At 42.6% G+C, this 8,063-nt stretch overlaps 1 protein-coding gene across 1 annotated transcript in view; it reads left to right on the forward strand.

The window, feature by feature from the left end:
• The first annotated feature begins 1,085 nt into the window (after positions 1-1,085).
• Positions 1,086-8,063, forward strand: part of LOC122552000 (erythroblast NAD(P)(+)--arginine ADP-ribosyltransferase-like) — an 18,623-nt gene continuing 11,645 nt past the window's right edge. The window contains exon 1 of the mRNA XM_043694562.1: positions 1,086-1,279. The gene's annotated coding sequence lies outside the window, so the exon portion shown is untranslated. The remainder of the gene's footprint in view (positions 1,280-8,063) is intronic.

Raw genomic sequence — 8,063 nt, forward strand, 5'->3', positions numbered from 1 at the left:
ATTTGGAAAAAAAAAACATTTGTTCCTTCATTTTGTTTCCTGTCGGTGCACCAACTTTCTATCTGTCTCAATACACCGCCCCCAATGCTTTAATTTTACACATTAATTTCTTATGTGGGACTCTGTTGAAAATCTTCTGAAAGTTCAAATAAACTATATCCACTGACTCCCCCATCATCAACTCTGTGAGTTGCATTCTGAAAGATTTCCAGTAGATTTGTCAAACGTGATTTCTCTTTTGTAAATGCATGCTGATTCTGTCCAATCTGACCACTTCTTTCTAAGAGCTCTTCCATTAGTTCTTTTATAATGGACTCTAACAATTGTCCCATATATATTATATATATATATATATTATATATATATCTTCCTTGAATTCAGTACTATCTCTACTTTCCTTTGTTCACCACCATTGTGTCACAATTTCACTTTTAACCTGCCTTTGTGCGTCTGTGGTCCTCATTTACTTTCATAATATGAGAGAAAATTTAATCCATAGGTAACCAAAACTGAGTCAACCCCTTTTCATTCAGGAGGCGTGGGCATTACTGGCTGGCCAGCATTTATTGCCTGTCCCTAGTTGCCCATGAAGTGGTGGTGAGTTGCCTTTCTGAACCCGTTGCAGTCCACAATGCTCTTCGGGAGGGAATACCAGGATTTTGACGCAGTGACAGTGAAGGAATGGCAATATATTTTCAAGTCAGGATGTGCAGTAACTTGGAGGGGGCCTTACAGGTTGTGATGTGAGGAGAATGGAAATAAATGTCTGCACAATAGGTACTCGGAATCCTTTCCAACAGCAAAAGAAAAAGAAAAATCAAATTTATCCTCAGTTAATTACCTCATGATGTTCCTAAATACTTGAAAGTATTTGTGACAAATAGTCAGGGCTGTAATGTAGTCTAAAATCCTGAATCAGGGGCCAGGTTTCTGTCTCACAAGCAGTGTCTCCCACTTGATCTGTCCTGCCCTTCAACTTGATTTAAGTTTGACAGACCTTAGTAAGTTCTGACAGATTCCTCCCGGCAGATGGGTGTAAAATTTGTTTGCATGTTTTATTCATAGCTTTTGGCATCCCACAGCTGAGGTCAGCGAATTGACAGCAGGAGAAAGAACGGAGCTGCAACATCTGATCTCAGTGGACTGAAGTTACGATGGGCTGTTGTTGAAGGGAACCCATAGAAGCATTGAAATTTAACCAGTGATAGGCTACTGGATTCAAAGAAAGCGTTAGACAAAAGATGGTCAAGCAGTGGCTCTCTAAGGAGCAAAGGAAGTAGTAAGTTTAACAAATGCATCCACAAATGAACGCTCAGTGTGCCTCATAAACCTTTCTGTTTTTAAAACATATTGTATGCATTGTGCTATGTTTGTATGTGTGTGTGTGTATATTCTGTGCTGTCAGTTGGTGTGTGCGTTGTACCCCATTGAGTGCACATGTGCATCAGTGCTCTATGTCTCTAGGTATTAGAGTCCATACCTTTTTTTCTGTGCGAGGGTTCATGGCTCACCCCTATGTGGGTTTGTGAGCCCTGTTTTCAATTATACTGTGACCTGTGTCTCTGTGTGAGATTTATATTTTTCCTATTTGTGTGTGAGATTTTCTTTTATGTGAGTTAATTTCTGTGTGTCTTTGTATATATATGTGTGTAGTTTTATCTGAGTCTATGTGTATTTGTGTATGCTAATGCTTGTGTGTGGTGGCATCGTGGCTCAGTGGTCAGCACTGCTGCCTCACAGCGCCAGGGACCTGAGTTTGATTCCAGCCTCAGGCGACTGTCTGTGTGAAGTTTGCACTTTTTCCCATGCATATGTGGGTGTCCTCTCGGTGGTCTAGTTTTCTCCCACAGTCCAAAGGTGTGCAGGTTAAGTAATTTGGCCATGCTAAATTGCCTGTAGTGTTCAGGGCTGTGTAGGTTAGGTGCATTAGTCAGGGATAAATATAGGGGAATGGGTCTGAGTGGGTTATTCTTTGGAGGGTCAGTGTGGACTTGTTGGGCTGAAGGGCCTGTTTTCACACTGTAGGGATTTTATGATTTGTGTCTATGTGTGTGTGTTGTATTTCTGCATGTGTGTTTGTATTGCGTATGTGTATATGTATGTGTCTATGCATGTGTATATTTGTGTGACTGCATCCGCCTGGAATGCCAGCACCGATATTAGCATTAACATAAAACAAAGAACTGCAGATGCTGGAGATCAGAAACATAAACAGAAAATGCTGGAGAAACTCAGCATGTCTGACAGCTTCTACGGAGAGAAAGCAGAGTCAAAGATACCAGTATACCCTTCTTCTGAAGATTGCCACATTGCGATGTACGTAGATGTGTCTTTGTGGAAAGGATAAATGAAGGATGTTAAATTAGAAACCAGGTGGAGGCTGAGGTGGGCTTGAAAATAAGGGATTGAAAGTAAACAAAAAGAAAATGTAGAATAATCAGAAATCGCACTTCAGTTGCTGCAGGTAAAGCCACACTGATTTTAATAATAAGTCAAGTAATAAAACTGGGAAAAAGAGATGAAAACAATGTACGAGTGAAACATTCAAGCATGAAGGTCAGGTTAGGGTATGTAACTCCAATTCCTCCTACAGTCCAATGTGCAGGTTAGGTGAATTGGCCATGCTAAATTGCCTGTACTATTAGGTGAAGGGGTAAATGTAGGGGAATGGGTCTGGGTGGATTGTGCTTCGGTGGGTCGGTGTGGACTTGTTGGGCCGAAGGGCCTGTTTCCACACTGTAAGTAATCTAATCTCTAATCTCAAACATTCTTTAATAAACGAGAAACAAATTGGATGGATTGCAGGTGGAAATTCAAATTGGAGAGTGTGACGTGGCAGCAAGGTGATTATGACTGGGATCAGGGAGGTGACAAGCCTTTTGCAATTAAGAATCAAATTGCTTCAATAGAAAAACAGGGGAGCAGACAGCCTCAAAAATATTAGTAGAATTAAGAAATAGCAAAGAATTTTTTGAGATGGCAGATTATTAATGCAAAGGGTCAACCAGCAAAGGCAGAGTGGTTTCCATTGGATTTTTACTTTCATATAACTTAAATTAGAGCTTAAAACCTCAGATTGGGAGTGGGCATTTGAGTCTGTTTGTGATTGTTTATTGGAGTGGTGACAAGGACCAGACTGAATCAAACATTGTAACAAGTTTTAGTCAAAGCAGTCACACCATATGAACATTTACATAATAATATTCATCAAATGACAGCAGTTGAAAAGGCAACAAGGTTCCACATGGTAGGCTGCTCTGGAAGTTCAGATCGCTTGGAATCCAGGGGGAGCTGGCAAATTGGATACAGAATTGGCTTGAATAGGAAGCAGAGGGTAATAGTGGAAGGATGCTTGTCAGTTTGCTGATGACACTTAAATAGGTGGTATCATGGACAGTGAGGTAGGTTATCAGAAATTGCAGCAGGACCTTGATCAGCTGGGGGAGTGGGCCAAAAAATGGCAAATGGAGTTTAATACAGATGAAAGTGTGAGGTGTTGCATTTTGGAAAGTCAAATCAAGGTAGGAGTTTCATGGTGAATGGTAGGGCCTTAAAGAGTATCGGGATCTTGGAGTTCAGGTTCACAGTTCTCTGAAAGTGGAGTCGCAGGCTGACAGGACAGTGAAGAAGGCTTTTAGCACACTGGCCTTCATTAGCCAGGGCATTGAGTTGGGAAGTTATGTTGCAGTTGTACAGGACATTGATGAGACTGCACTTGAAGTATTATGTTCAATTTTGGTCACCTTGTTGTAGGAAGGATGTTATTAAACTAGAAAGAGTGCAAAAGAAATTTACAAGGATGTTGTCAAGACTCAGTGGTCTGAGTTATAAGGAGAGGTTTGACAGGCTGGGACTTTTTCCTTAGAGCATACGGAGACTGAAGAGGGATGTCATAGAAGTGTATAAGATCATGAGAGGCATGGATAAGGTGAATGCACTCAGTCTTTTTACCTGGGTTGGGGAATTGTGCATCAGAGGGCATCAGTTTAAGGTTAGAAGAGAAAGAATAAAAGGGAACCTGATGGACAGCTTTTTTACACATAAGGAATGAGCTGCCAGTGGAAGTGGTTGAGGCAGGTACATTAACAGTATTTCAAAGACATTTGGATACATGGATAAGAAAGGATTAGAAGGATTTGGCCTAAGTGCAGGGAATTGGGGTTAGCGTGGATGGATATTTTGGTCGCCATAGACCAGTCTCTGTGCTGTAGGACTCTATGACCCAAACTTTAGAAGCAAATGCTCAGCCTAAGTTTTCGCTGCAGTAGTGGAAGCTCTGAGTTGGGTCAGCTCCTGGACCCATGGTGAGAAGAAGCCTGGATGTTTGGGTTTTCATTCCAGAAGGCAAGTGGAAATTGGAGTTATGGCTTCACAGCTGCCAGCTTGGGCGGGGTTGGGAGGGCAGGGGTGCGGGAAGATTTTCATTGGCAGTGTTTGCTACTCATGGAAGCCGGCTGGGTGAATTGCTCACATTGATGATCAGGCATTCGTCAAAGCCATAAAATTAAGATTGAAAACAAAATCACCCCAGACACCCTATCACTACCCATGTTCCATCCTTTGACATTTCACACTCTGGACACCATTTGTCCTTACTTCCTTCCTGCCAACTGGCCCAGTATCCAATAGGGATAGACCCCTTTGCAAACATGCTGAGGTTAAAGAAAATATTTAGAATGTTTTTAAAAAAAACCTGATGACAAGAAAAAAGTTCAGTACAGTTTACTCCATTTAATCTCATACATTAAAAAAAGTGTTGTAATACTTATAAATAAGAATAAGAGTACTCATGTGAATGTACAATATTGGGGCAAAGCTAACAAAGACAATCTGAGGTAGGAGCTGGGGCTTGTAGATTGGGGCACTTGTTTGAGGGTAAATACTCTTCTGTCATGTGGGAATCTTTTAAAGGTCAGTTGATTAGAGTTCAGGACCAGCATGTTCTTGTGAAAGTGAAGGGTAAAGATGGAAAGATTTGGAACTTTAGATAACAAGAGCTTTCTAAATCAAAAATCTTTCGCCTCTGACCTATTAACTTGTATTGCCACCTTCAGGGATTTGTGGACCAGCACCTCAAGATCTCTGGTCCCCTGAGCTATCTGATGTCCTGCCATTTATTGAGTACTCCCTTGTCTCCCTTTTTCCAAAGTACACCAGCTCACATTTATCAGGGCTAAATTCCATCTGCCTGTCTGACTAATCCATTAATATTCTCCTGTAACGTAACACCTTCTCTTCACTGTCAAACACCTGTCTAATCTTTGTGTCATCTGTGAACTTAGCATCCACCCAGACCCCGCCCCGCAATGTCGTCTACATCATTTATGAATATCATGAACAGTAAGAGACCCAGAACTTATCCCTGTGGACACCACTGCACACTGGCCTCCAGTCACATAAGCAGCCTTCACCACCACTCTCTGTCTCTTACCATCAGGCCAATTTTGGATCTAAATTGTGAAGCTACTTGGGTCTTATGTGCTTTTATCTTCTTTATCAGCCTCCCATTTGGGATCTTGTAAAAAGCCTTGCTGGAATCCATATAAACTACATCAACTGCACTATCCTCATCAAAATATTTGGCCACCTCCTCAAAACATTCTACCAGATTTGTTTGGCATGACCACCTTCTGACAGTGCAAGTGTAAGATACTTGAAAAACCAACACTCAAATGTCTACAGTGATGCCCAAAAGACTGAAAACAGGACATTATCTTTGAAAATAAGGAAATTGTGGGGCTGTGAGAAAATTGCTTGAGGAAGGAAGGGGGAATGAATCCAAATCAGGAATTTGCCAAAATTAACCTAAGTTAAATAACAGTAAGAAACTCAAATGCCTGAGGAATGGAATACCGCTGCCTGTCAAGTAAAAGCTGCAGTGGGTCCTCTCTTGACAGAAGTCAGCTAAACATAGAAAGCTGATTGACAATAGCAAGTGGCACATGGCAAATAGCGTCATAAGTTAACTTTGGGAGATTGGCTGCTGTTACATTTCATCAATGTTGTCTGTACTTTTACTCCTGTTCTCAGCTGCATGGCTGAGAATTGCAGATGGCACACTCTCTGCATCAGCTCCTAAAAGCACTGCTATTCCACAACTCTCCTTTCCCCAACAGGCTGGAAGCAGATAGCGGGAGATGGCCAAATTCCACCCTGTATATTAAACATGCACAAAACAAGGGTTAAACACTTTCGATATGGATTTGCAGCTCATTCCAGCACCAAATGCCCAATTTCCATCTTAGGGATGGGGTATTTCCTAGCTTAGGTGTGCTTAGAGCCCCAAACATGTAATTCTCTTTTTGAACTGATGGGACAAGGAGTGCAGGAAAGATTAAAGCCCATTGTGGATCAAATAGGGGATGCCGCATGTCAAGGTAGGCTGGTCAAGAAGCCTTTCCTTGTACACTTCATCCCAGTTGTGGTTTTGACTGTCAGGCCTGCTACCCTCAGCACTCACTCTTCTCACAACTCTCTATGCCCTATCCTTGCCAATCCTACCAACCCACTTATCCTCAATGGCTTGCTCCATTAATCCCCATAGCCACACACTGTGCCTTTGTCAAATCTCGCCAAGCTATGCCCCACGCCCCCACCATTCTTCCCCTGTCATCACTTAATGCAGTGGTGGTGGGGATGGATTGGACGTTGATGCATGGCATGGAAATTGTGCATCACCCTATCCTCAAATCCACGAATGGAGGACAGTATAGAATCCAGCCCATGGATTTGAAGTCCAGGAAACAAAGGAGTTTGTTGCACCATTGTATTGTATTGTTTGATGTTATACCCCACAACAAGATATTAAGATTGTTTATAGCCCCAGTTGATGCTGTTGAAATGCAAGAGAAAGGTGTTGTACCTTTGATATGAACATTTCACAGAGTGAAGTTACTTCATGTTGCACTGTGTATAAGATAACTGAAAATACTCCATTCCAATGTCACCTTTATGAGTCAGTGTTGGTGCCAATGCTGTCTCTCTCTCTCTCTCTCTCTCTTTCTGTCTCTCTCTGAGTTTCCCTGGGCGGCCTTGGTTGAAATATGAAACTGGGCGTAGTTTGCAGATGAGCTATTTGACCATGAAAGGTGTCAGTTGGGGGCGAGGTTACAGGGCATGGGGAGCCCGCATCTGGAGTACAGTGTATTGTGCTGGTCACTGTATTTACAGAAGGATGCTAATGCATTGGAAGCAGTTCTGAGAAGGTTTAGAACATAGAACAGTACAGCACAGAACAGGCCCTTCAGCCCACGATGTTGTGCCGACCACTGATCCTCATGTATGCACCCTCAAATTTCTCTTAGATGTCCCCAATGACCTTGCTTCCACAACTGCTGCTGGCAACGCATTCCATGCTCTCACAACTCTCTGTGTAAAGAACCCGCCTCTGACATCCCCTCTATACTTTCCTCCAACCAGCTTAAAACTACGACCCCTCATGTTAGCCATTTCTGCCCTGGGAAATAGTCTCTGGCTATCGACTCTATCTATGCCTCTCATTATCTTGTATACCTCAATTAGGTCCCCTCTTCTCCTTTTCTCCAAGGAGAAAAGTCCGAGCTCAGTCAACCTCTCTTCATAAGATAAGCCCTCCATTCCAGGCAGCATCCTGGTAAACCTCCTCTGAACTCTCTCCAAAGCATCCACATCTTTCCTATAATAGGGCGACCAGAACTGGATGCAGTATTCCAAGTGCGGTCTAACCAAACTTTTATAGAGCTGCAACCAGATCCCACAACTCTTAAACTCAAGGCCCCTGTTAATGAAAGCCAAAACACCATATGCTTTCTTAACAACCCTGTCAACTTGGGTGGCCATTTTAAGGGAACTATGTACCTGCACACCAAGATCCCTCTGTTCCTCCACACTACCAAGAATCCTATCCTTAATCCTGTACTCAGCTTTCAAATTCGACCTTCCAAAATGCATCACCTCGCATTTATCCAGGTTGAACTCCATCTGCCACCTCTCAGCCCATCTCTGAATCCTGTCAATGTCCTGCTGCAGCCTACAACAGCCCTCTATACAGTCAACCTCCAACCTTTGTGTCGCCTGCAAACTTG

The sequence above is a fragment of the Chiloscyllium plagiosum genome, chromosome 7 (assembly GCF_004010195.1).
Source record: "Chiloscyllium plagiosum isolate BGI_BamShark_2017 chromosome 7, ASM401019v2, whole genome shotgun sequence".
NCBI classification, from domain to species: domain Eukaryota; kingdom Metazoa; phylum Chordata; class Chondrichthyes; order Orectolobiformes; family Hemiscylliidae; genus Chiloscyllium; species Chiloscyllium plagiosum.